This window comes from Fukomys damarensis, unplaced genomic scaffold (assembly GCF_012274545.1).
Source record: "Fukomys damarensis isolate Sample0158 unplaced genomic scaffold, DMR_v1.0_HiC HiC_scaffold_17, whole genome shotgun sequence".
In the NCBI taxonomy this organism is placed as follows: Eukaryota; Metazoa; Chordata; class Mammalia; order Rodentia; family Bathyergidae; genus Fukomys; species Fukomys damarensis.
Genome location: NW_022900929.1, coordinates 48928837 through 48941232, shown reverse-complemented (window position 1 = coordinate 48941232; position 12396 = coordinate 48928837). Strand labels below are relative to the sequence as shown.

The window sequence follows — 12396 nt, the reverse complement described above, 5'->3', positions numbered from 1 at the left end:
TATGATAAAGCTGGCCAAGCTAATTGAAATAAATATTTCTTGTTCCAAATCCTGATGCAGAGACAAGATCAAAGGGTCATCAAAGCATAATTGGGAAAGAATACCCAAATCAATTTTTTCCTACATAGGCCTAGCACGGTTCTCTTATTCCACATTATTTGTTTTTCTTGCAGAGCGTTTTAAATTAACTTTTCTTTCTCTTTCTCTTTCTCTTTTTTTCTTCCTCCCCCCCTCTCTCTCTGTCTCTCTCTCTCTTCCTTTCTTGCTTCCTTTCTCTCTTCTCTCTGTCTCTGTCTTTCTTTCTTTCTTTTGTGCTGGGAGTTGAACTGCTGGAGCCAGACTGAGTATATAAGAAAAGGTAGTTTTATTTCTTTGCCTGAGCCACTTCAGGAATTTACATTTTATAACTCAGACAAGGAAAGCAATGTAAATATGACCTGGGACTTATTATTATTATTGTTGTTGTTGTTGTTAATTTATACTTTTCACTATGTTTTATCACATTGCAAAAGATAATTCACTTCTGTGTTCAGTTTAATTTAATTTTATTTATTTTTATTTTTTCAGTTTAACTTTAATATGGGATAATAATATCCTCAGTGTGGATGGATCTTTCATTCACTGTCCAAATCCCTGTATGTTCAGTCTATGTTTCCTTCATCTAATCTACAAACCACTTTCGTTGGTACAGATTATTCCTAATTCTTGATTACCAGTCCCTAAGCTTTAATTTTTACACTTCTGGTTTACATTGGGAAGTACACTAGAAGAAAGTTGCTGAGTCCTCAGCAGAGGCAGGGGTATGAAAAGATTTTTCATGTTCACACAATTGTTTGGGTAGTTTTCCTATGTGTGTTATTACTAGTGAGACGAATCCATCTCATGCATCACCAATTCATCTCACATATTATAAACTCTTGATAGTTGCACTACTATGTGACTGCCCGATAGCATACATTTATGTTTTGAGAAACAAAATTTATTGATTTACAAGCTTAATGGGTCTTATATTTATTTATAAAATACATATTTAGGGAGTAATAAATGAGGAGAAGGCAGTTCTAATTGCCCGTCCTTCCAGAAAGATATTTAAAAAAAAAAAACAAAAACTGTCAGTATCAACTTTACCTATCCTCTGGAAAATAGTCAAAGGTTTGCAAAAAACAAATAATGATCCTTCTCCTACCATTCCAAAAAAGAGGAAACTTAAAAATGTAGAAAAGCTGTGCAGCATCTTCATATGCTCTTATCTGAGCTTCCACCCTGATTCACTACTGGTTTTAGAAATAATAACTCATGTTCCCAGCGTGGTCCCAGGTGTGGAGAAGTCACAGCAGATCATATGCTCAAATAAATTCACATGTGTGTTTTTACCTACCCGGGCCTCACAGTAGCCATACCACAGCCTCAACGTTAGACTGTCTTGAAATTTCTTCTGCTTGATCAATTATTTCACTACCCTTTATCTCAGTATCCTGCAAAGTCTCTGGACATAGCAAACTGTTGGTCAAGGCATTATAAACATTGCCTTACTTTTCTCATTACCAAGACAGTAGCTAACATTTCACCTCAAGCTGATCCAGACTCAGCACCAACAAGAAAAGGTTAAGGAGGGCAGACAGAAGGCATTTGCCTCCATTTTATTTACATTGCATTCATCCTGAATAGAAGAATATCAGAAGAGCTTACTCAAAAACTTTTTAAGGTAAATGAACAATGAGATTCCACCTGAGAGTGGAATATAGTTGAGAAAAAGAAGTTTTTGTAGATAGGGAAGGGAGGAGGGGGTGAAGGGAGGTAAAGGGTATAGGCAAAAAATGAGAACCAAGATCTGTCATGTAAAGTACAAGATTGAAATGATGATTGTAACTGTACTGTATACCTAAAAAGTACCAATAAACTCAATGAGAGAAAAAAGAAAAGAACAGAGTGCTTAAAATCTGAAGAAAAGAAATAAGAGTTTCATGGAGAAGCTAGTTTTCAAAAGCACTGATGTGTACTAGAGAATTTAGAGAGCCTCATGAATGCCCAGAGCAAGACACACACTCAGAAAAGTCTCAAATGTAGCAATACCTGACACCAAAAGTTAAGAGAGGAAAGGCTTATTTTGGCTGACAGTTTTTAAAGGTTTCAATCTATAATCACCTGGTTCCAAGGCAAGGTGGCGTGACAGAGAGGGGCATCAGAGGAGAAACCGTTCATGGCAGACAGAAAACAGCAAAACAGCAAGCAACAAGTCCAAGCAACCAATTTCTCCACTGTTCAACCTTCACAGGGCAAAACCTAACTGGAGTTTTCTTTCTGTTCAAACTCAAAACATTGTAAATCATTTTGTTGGGCTCTTTTTTTAATATAAATGTGGCTAAAAGCCCATAATAGTAGCCATGCCACAGTCTCAACATTAGACTGCTTCAAAATTTCTTCTGCCAGATTAATTTGCTGTCCTTAATCAATCTCAGTATCATGCAAAGTCTCTGGACATGAGCAAAATGCAGATAAACTTTGTGCCACGGCATAACACACATTGTCTTACATTTCTCATTTCTGAGACAGTAGCAAACTTTTCAGCTCAAGCTGTTCTAGACTCAGCACCAGGAAGAAGAGAAGGCTAAAGGAGAGGTACAAGATCCTAGTTAAGTGTTGTAGTGGTGTCCAAAAAAAAATAAATTAGCAGTGATCAAGAAAAATTTCTTTTAATTTCTTCTCATACTTGTCTTCCCTCCTGGAAATCAAGGAAAAGTCTGTCAAAACATGAAATGAAGATAAACAGACAGAGATTTTTGGAGGCCACACAAAGAGTATAAATTTTACAAAAATAGCATAGAAAACTCAATAAATAGCTACATCCACAGCAACCTACAAAAACAAATATTGAGGGGAAAGTATTTTATTTCCACATTAATGAAATAAAAGTTTCTGGATTTTAGCAAAACATACAGTACATGCAAAGAAACATGAGGTATGACCCATTTACAGAAGAAGTTAATAGAAGCTGTCCCTAAGGAAGCACAGATGTTGGACTTAACAAAGATTTGAAATCAAGTGTTTTGAATATGTTCAAAGGGCTTCCTGCCAGACATGACAATTCACCTACCACATTGCAGCTAATGTTAAAGGATGGTTGCTCTTCTTCTAAAGAAATTAATACTGAAAACCATAAAGACTGAAAATAAGTGCATTGGAAAATGTTTTGGTAAATACATGGTGCAAAAGACAGCCCCAGCACCACTGTTCCTGGCTACTTCTGACCTCTCTAATTCATGCAAAGTGTTTTATTACTGTTGAAGACACCCAGGATGACAGGAAAAGAAAAAAAAAGGACAGGACTTAGACTAACATGGGAAGGAAAATTCATGCACAAATTATTTGAGACTTTGATGAGAAGTACAGTGATTTGGGAAACATGTACTGGGAAGATGTGATTCAACTCATGCACAAGTGAGACTTGAGGCCAGTGCAGAGGAGTGCCAGTGAAGAGCCTCCAGAGTAACAGCTCATGATGGGCATGCAGATCTATCAGGAGCACCTAAGACTCAGGGAGCAGGAAAAGGCCAAACCCAAAACTGGACCAGTTATGACAAAGGTGCTGATCTTTTCTTCAAATGTGACTTGGACACAAAGAGTTAACTGATTCAGCATTCAATTAAGAACAAATACCAGGTTCAAATTACCATGAAGAAGGAGGAAAATGCAGATGAGCCAGAAAATAAAACAGAAGAAATATTTCATCAAATACTTCAAACAATGCCTGGACTAGCCACCTTCTTATCCAGCCCACAAACTGTTAGAAGAGCAAGAGCTTTAATGTGCGTTCTTCATTATCTGATCAAAAAAGAGAAGGAATATGCATACTCTCAAATCCAGAAAACAGACACTCAGATCTGGTGCACCCATGATTTTAATATAGAAAAATAGGCTTCTGAGCTATAATAAATAAATAAATATCTTCAAAGACCTAAATAAAACCATGACAAAGAACAGAAAGAACCCAGGAGAATTAATAAGAACAAATAGATAATCTCAATAAAGAAAAAGTATAAAAAGGGACCATATAGAAATTCTGATGTTGAAAAGTACAATAACTGAAATAATAATAATAAAAAAACCCTCAAGGATTCCAATAGCAAATAAAGAGCAAAAGGCAGAAGAATCAGTGAACTGGAGGACAGCTCAATTGAAATATCCATTCTACAGAGAAGAAAATGAATTAAAAAGAAAAACAAATACAGCCTAAAAGACTTGTGGAACTCAGGCAAATGTGTCAACATATGTATAATCAGCATTTCAGAGAAAAAGAGAAAGGAGATAAAAAAGCATAAAGAGTAAAAAGGCATAAAGATAAAAAGGAAAAAGAGAAGGGAGATAAAAAGGCATAAAAATAATGGACAAAAACTTCCCAAATTCTTTAAAGGCATGCATTTGCATATCCCGGAAACTCAGTGAACCCCAAATACAGTGAACTCAAACTGAACCACAAGGATACATATTCAAATCACTAAAATACAACCAAAAACAAATTTGAAAACTGCAAAAGGGTACATGTGCATTCAAGAGAGAAATCAATCAACAACAAATGCTCGCAGGGTTGTGGGGAGAAAGGAACCCTTCTTCATAGTTGGTGGGAGTGCAGACTGGTGCAACCACTGTCAAAATCAACATGGAGATATTTTAAACAAATAGGATTAGAAGTCCCATTTGACCCAGCTATTCCCCTGCTGGATATCTTCCCCCCAAAATTAAAAGAATTATACCACAGTGATATATGCTCACCCATTGTATAGCAGCACAGTTTGTAATAGATAAAGCTTGGAAACAACCCAATTGCCAATCAACTGGAGACTGGATAAAGAAGATGTGATTTTTTTATAAAATGGAGTACTACTCAGCCATAAAGAATGAGAAACTAGAGACATTTATAGCTAAGTGGATGCACATTGAGGACATTCTCTTAAATGAAATTAATAGGACACACATGTAAATACTGTATAATTTCTCTGGTGTGATAAACTAAAAGTGTAAATAAGGGTCAAGATGTATAATTGATATTTTTTAATAGGAAGAAAAGGTCTAAAGGTATTGGGTAAATGGGAAGGGTAGGGGAAAGGTAAAAACGGAAGAGAAAATAATAAGAGAAAAGGAAAAAAAACGGAAACAAAGTCTTTGTAATAGGGAAGAGTGGAGTGGGGGAAGGGATGCTAGGGGAATGGGGAAAAAATTAGAACCAAGATATGTCATGTAAAGGTACAAGATCCAGATGATGAATATGACTGCATTGTATATCTAAAATGCACCAATAAAATATTTTTTAAATTTAAAAAAATGTAAAACAGGTGAGTTTGCTAATGGCAGACTTCTGTACAAGTAATGCCAATTGGAGTCCCTCTGGCTGAAATGAAAGAATCCTGTGCTTAATGTAAGGCTATATGAAGAAATAAAGAACCTAAGAAAAGGTAACTACATAGATAAATATCAAAGCTACCATTCATGCAGTTAGAGGTACGTGACTCCTTGTTTTATTTCTTATATATTTAGAAGACAAATAGATAAAATAAAAATTAAAAGTATGTCTTAATGGGCTCACAATATATAAAGAAGTGCTTTATTATTAAAAAACAAAGAGTGGGAAGAATGAAGATGTGTAGGGCAAAGTTTAGAACATTACTGAGGCTAAGCTGGGAACAAGTTAAACTAGATTGTTATTAATTTAGGGTGTCAAATGTAATCTCTATAGTATCAACTAAGCTAATAGCTAATGAAGAGCCAGAAAAAGAAAAAAGAAAGCATGCTGTTGAAGATTAAGTAAACACAAAAGAAGGCAGCAATTGAAAAAATTAGGGGGAAAAAAGTTGTAAGATATACAGAAAACAAATACTAAAATGGCAGAAGTTCTTCATGATTAGTAATTGCTTTCAAGTGCAAAAGGATTAAACTTCAGTCAAAAGACAGATTGGTAGAATGAGTTTAAGTTATCCAATGATATGCTTTCTACAAAAGAGTCATTTTAGATCCAAAGACACAAACAGGTTAAAAGTAAAAGGATTAAAGAAGATACTCATGCAAATACCAAAAGGGAGTTGCTATGACTATATGCTATGGTCTAAATATTTTTGTTACTTCTAAATTGTATGTTGAAATCCTAATCCTAACCCTAAAGTGATGGTGTTAGGAGGTGGAGCCTTTGGGAGTTGATTGAGGCAGGAAGTAAGACTCTGCTGTCTTCAGTGAGGTTAGTGCCCTTATAAAATAGGCCTGAGAGAGACAGCTCCTTTGCCTACTCCACCATAGAAGGAGAAAGCAAAAATAGAGCAATCTATGAACAAAACCAGGCTATCACCAGACATTGAATCTGCCAGTGCTTTTATCTAGGACTTCCCAGCCTCCAGACTGTGAGGAATGAGTCATTTTGCTTACAGACAACTCAGTCTATGACAATTTTTACAAGAGCCTGAATAGACTAAGACACTGAGCTGGTATCAAATATATATAATAAGCTTTAAGTAAAAAATTATTAAAATTGACAAGGAAGGCCAGTCATTATATATATGAGTCAATTCATCCGAAGTTATAGCAATTATAAAAATAATGTAGCAATCAAGAAACATCAAAGTATATGAAGCAAACTATAACAGAAATTAAGGAAAAAATACAGAATTTTATAGTAATTAAGACTTCAATATCTCACTTTCAGTAACGAATAGAATATTCAGACATGTCCCCAATTAGCCAGATCTGGCTTGCCTGGGCCACGCAGTGAAGAAAACTCAGCCCAAGTCACACATAAAATATATACACAGTTAACGTATATAAGTAACAATACCTCCTTTAATTTTTTTATTATTATAACAGGGATATTGGCAGATCAGATGTGCTTGAAAGGTAAATAAGGAATAGAAGACTTGGAAAACATTATGTCAACTAGGCCTAACAGGCATATATAAAACAGTCCACCCAACAGCTCAAGTGATGGAACACTCTCCAGGACAGAATATACGTTAGGTCACAAAATAAGTCTCAAGAAATTTAAAAAGATTGAAATGCAAAGTACCAATCTGTGTACCATGGAATGGAGCTATAAATTCATAACAAACAGAAAACTGGAAGTTCACAAACAAATGGAAATTAAACTGTGCACTCCTGTACAGCCAAATGGATCACTTAGGGAATCACAGGAATATTTGGAAATACTTTGAGATGAATGAAAATGAAAGCATCACATACCAAAATTTATGAGATGTGGCAAAATCAGTGCTTGGAGGGAAATTTATAACTGTACATGCATACATTTAAAAAAAGGAGAAAAACCGAATGACCTAACAATACATTCTATCAAGTAAAGATTAGAATAAAAGAACAAACTAAATTCAAAGCTATGAGAGGAAAAGAAATAATAAGGATTAACATAGAAAATAGAAAAACAATACAGAGTATCAACAAAATCCAAAACTATTCTCTGTAAATATCAATAAGCTGGACAAAACACTTGCTAAAATGAATAAGGAAAAAAACAAAGCAGATGAAAATGATTAAAAATACAAACAAAAGTCGGGTAGATTAGCACTCACAAACAAAAGTGGATAGATTAGCACTCAAATGACTTATTGACCCACTGGTGTTCCCAAAGGAGAAACCTTTCACTCTTCCAAGTTCTTCATGAAGGAAGGGGCTTATTAAATCCTTAAGGTCATGCTGAGCAGAACAGTATATGCTCAAGGGACCAGTCCAACTGGAGCACAAAGTAATCTTGCACAGCAGAAATAATAAGGAATAGAGAAGGAAATTCCTTCCATGAATACAATTTCCATTTGTAATAGACTTTCAAAGCTCATCAGTATCCATAATGAGAGAGAAATTCTTCCTGGGCTCACTTGAATTCATGCATGGCCTTGTGACTTATTTGGGCCATTAAAAACTGAAAATAATGTGGGTTCTTCCAAGCAGAGATTTTAAAAGCCAGTATTTATTTCACTATATATTATTCATTTTTTTGTTTGTTTCTATACATTGTGTTTTGACATCTTAAAACTCTTTCAGATCTTGGAGATCTCCCAGCATAGGTAAATCTTAGAGATAACAAAGGGATGAGTTACATGCCTTTAAAATACAGACTGAACAATGCAGACACTCAAACTAACCAATATTTTCCATATGCTCTAGGAGGCAATATTCCTTCATCTAAATTGTTACATCCTGTGAGTCTAGGATCTAGGGGTCAGCAGACTCACTTTTGCTGGGCCTGTCTCTCTCTCTTAGGTAGAAAGAGGAGGAGGAATCAGAGAAGACCAGTGCAAAGTTATAGTAATTTTATTATAGGTTTTAAAGGAAGTGGTTCAAAGCCACTCCAGGGGAAGAACTGGGGGTAGTCAGAGCTGAGACATCACCAAATTTGGAGTAGCTGTCCTATTTTACGGGGTAGGGGTTCCATCTCTATCCTCATAAGGGTTGAGACTGATTGCCTGGATATTAGGCTTCTTGCTAAGGGTTTGGTCTTGTGCGCCAACAAAGGAACTTGGATAGGCATGGCAGCCTGCGCTAGGAGAAACAGTGCTGCCTGTGCAGAGGCAGGCATCAAAACTGCAACCTGTCAGCTTTAAACCACAAAGCTACCTAAAAACTCCAGCTCATAGCCAAACGGAGCCTACATTTTCTACCCTCTAAGAAGGACCTGGGTCTGTAACTACATAAGCATTCTAAGGCAAGAACCAGGTAACTAGAGACAAACCCATAACTTAGAGCTTACCAAAAAACCTCAAACCAGACTATCTTAATCTATTTTCCTTGCCCTGCCTGCCTCCTCCTTGGAAATGCTGAGAAACACTGTGACCTATTCCTCCCCGTCATTCTTGCCCTTTCTCCTTCTGACAGGCCCTGGTGCTTCTCCAATTGGCCCTGCCTGGCATGCCATGCATCCTGTCTCCAGCACCTGTGAGCAGCTTAACAAGCTTTCTTTTCCAGAGCTTCCTATGTCTCCTCTTGTGAATCCACCTGACTGGTGACCACAAAGAAGGATACAGCACACACCATGTGATTTCTTTTCTGCCTCTCTTGTGAAGCATATTTTGAGAAGGGGTTTATGTCAGCCAATGACTCTGAGCACAATGATCAAGTACCCTGCCAACCTATAATGCGTTCACCTATTCTTTTAAAGCCACTATGACTTTGGAATAGCTTGTTTCTATAGTACAATCAATATTTCTTCTTCCTGAGATTTAAAATATGAGTAAGCAACGAGGTTGAGTCTGTCTTTCAACAATCATTTTTGAGGACTAAAGGGCAAATATTTATTACTGAAATAACTGGCTTAATTTCACAATGTGATCTAAATAAGATAGCATGCAGACATTTTCCCAAAGAGTGGATTAAAAAAGAAGAAAGAGAAGTGGGAAGAACAGACACTAAAAGTTGCCAAGTACCTGAGGGACTGAAAAAAGAAGATATCTGGAGCAAAACCTTGACCCATTTAACCCTCAGGGAGAAGTATTTCTTCCTATTAAAGTTGAAACATATTTTCCCTGTTGCTAGATTTTTATTAATTTCTTTCATATTGAAATTTAAATTACCTCTAAGATAGTTTTCTATATTTTTTAAAAAATGAGTTGTTTTCTATTTTGAGAAAATTGCCCCTACATCACTTGAAAGAAGACATTATTCATCTAGATAGGATTTTAGAGTCACACTTTACATTACTAGTTTCAACATTATCGGAGCCAATATTTGACAAAATCGTACAGTAGGAAAAGTACATCCTTCTCACAAAAAGCCTATTCCTAATCTCTCCTTTCAGTACCCATATTTATGATTGTTACTTCAAACATACAGTCATACTCACTTTGTAAACTATTTTGATTTTCTTCTTCTATTACTTTTAAATTACACCGTTGCTTCATTTTATGCAAATCTATAAACTGCCTATTTTACCTCTGGAAACAGGAAGAACATAAACGAGTAGTATATTTCTCCTATGATCTTGATTTAAACAGTAAATCACCATGCCTATTCCACAAACTTGCAACTGTCATTTATTTTAATAGCATCTGTGCTATTAAGTCCCCTTTAAAAGGACCAAAGATATTTTCTCTTTCAACAAAAGTATACTTTGATCAGATTTTTTTATAACTTCTATATTTTTCTTTAGATCTGTAGTCCATTTATGTCTTGTATATTCCACAAGATTATCTCCTAAAATTCACAAAAAATGCTGTCACAAAATGGTAAGTAGTTCAGTTTCCACGGGTGAATTTTTAAATTAATGACTGCAAAAGTAATGTATGCCCCAGTCAAACGTGTGGGATATGTAACATGCAAAGATAACCTAAAAATAAATCATAGTACCATCTAGAAATGGTTTCTAACCTTTTAAATAGTTTACCTATATGTGCATCCTTCTACATAGGTGTGTGTGGGGGCGTCTGGATCATATTAATAGAGAGCTTTCATATCCTATTTGATCTAAATTTTATGTTAGAATCATCTTAATATAATATAAAATCTCCATCAAAAATTACCTTTAAATACAATTTATACAAATTTCATTGATGTCTAAACTGGCTTAAGGCCAATAATAGATCACTACAAATGTCAAAAGTTGAGCCCTTTATAAACATCACTGACAGCTATATTCATGTGGCTGAGAGAGGATCACTGGGCTGCTACAATCCATTCTACATCCAGTGACTTCAAACTTTGATCCCCTATTAACCTAGCCTCTGTCAAATGGTGTCTTGGTTGCGGTACTGATAGTGCTTTCTTTGGATGTCTAGTCTTGGAATCTCTGTTCTTGCTCCTTGACATGAATCTTGAGGCAGCTCTTACTCACCTTGTTCCAATTTGAGTCTAATATCCCACTGTACTATTTCTCTAGATAGGAACATGAGACCATAAATAAAATAGGATATCCTTAATGGAGTTTATCAAAACTGAGAACTTACTACAGCTTTAATATGACTGAATTGGGATTTCCTGCTTAGAAAAAAATTGAAAGCAAAATTTGTACATATTAATGTGGTACAATGTGATGCTCCAAGAATTGTATACTATACATGGGATAACTTTTAAATCAAGGTAAACATACCTATCTCCTCAAATATTTATTATTTCTTTATAATGAAAATATTTACTAAAAGTTCATTTTAGCTTTTTTTAAAAAATATAGTATATTATCATTATCTGTGATCACCCTATTGTGCAATAGCACACCAGAATCTCTTACTCCTGACTATATGTACTACCTATTAATTAATCCTTCACCCATTCTCCCTCTCCTAACTCTCCCTGGACTCTGGTAGCCACCATTCAATGCTCAACTTCTATGAGATTGACTTTTTAGATTCTGCAGATCAGTGAGTTCATGTCATTTATCTCTGTGCTTGACTTATTTAACTTAACATGATGATCTTCAGTTCCATCTATGTTGGCACAAAGACAGGATTCCATGCCATTTGTAGATACACAATATTCTGTTGTGTATAAGTACCTCATTCATTTGTGGACAGACACCTAATATTTTCCCATTTCTTTTCTATTGTGAATAATGCTGCAATGAACATGGGAGTCCAGACATCTTTTTAACATATGGATCTCACATTCTGTGGATATGTATTAAATATCAGAATTACTGGATCATCAAAGTTCTAGCTTTAATGCTTCCTCAGTGACTAAAATATTTTATATTCCTCTCAATAGTTTGCAAGTGTTCCCTTTTCTCCACATTCTCTCCAGCATTTGTTATCTTCATATCTTTATGATAATAGCCATTATAACTGGAGTTAGATGGAATCTCATTGTGATTTTGATTCATATGTCCCTAAAACTTAGTTATGTTGACATTTTTTCATGTACCTATCAGCCATTTGTACATTTTCCTTTTAAAAAAAGACTCCATTTGATTCCATTCCTCATTTTTAATCAGAATATTTGTTGTTTTTGCTGTTGACTTTTAACAGTTCCTTGTATTCTGGATATTAAACCATCTATAGATGCATTATTTGCAAATATTTTAGTCCATTCTGTAGGTTGTCTCCTTATTCAGCTGTTTCTTTTGCTGGGGAAAAGCTTTTACATTTCCTTTTTTTTTTTAAACTAAGGTCATAAGTCATATCCCCTTTTAATTCCCATATTTTAATACTTGCTTTTATTTTAATTAATTTAAAAATAAAATGTGCATATTTAAGATATTAAACATAATGTCAAAAGATACATATATAGCAAAAGGTCTCTAAGGTAAAATAAATTAACATATTCATTATCGCATTTAGCTACTCATTTTAGCCTTGGGACAAGAGCAGTTATGATGTGCTCATTTATCAAAAATCTGAACATAGTACAAGATTTTTCAATATATGTGTATGGCATGGAATGATTAGATCAAGATATTAACATCCATAATCCTAATCTGAATGT

At 35.1% G+C, this 12396-nt stretch overlaps 1 pseudogene; it reads left to right on the top strand.

Moving 5' to 3' along the window:
- The first annotated feature begins 3117 nt into the window (after positions 1-3117).
- LOC104864186 lies at positions 3118-3915 on the top strand (annotated as a pseudogene).
- The last annotated feature ends 8481 nt before the right edge of the window (positions 3916-12396 follow it).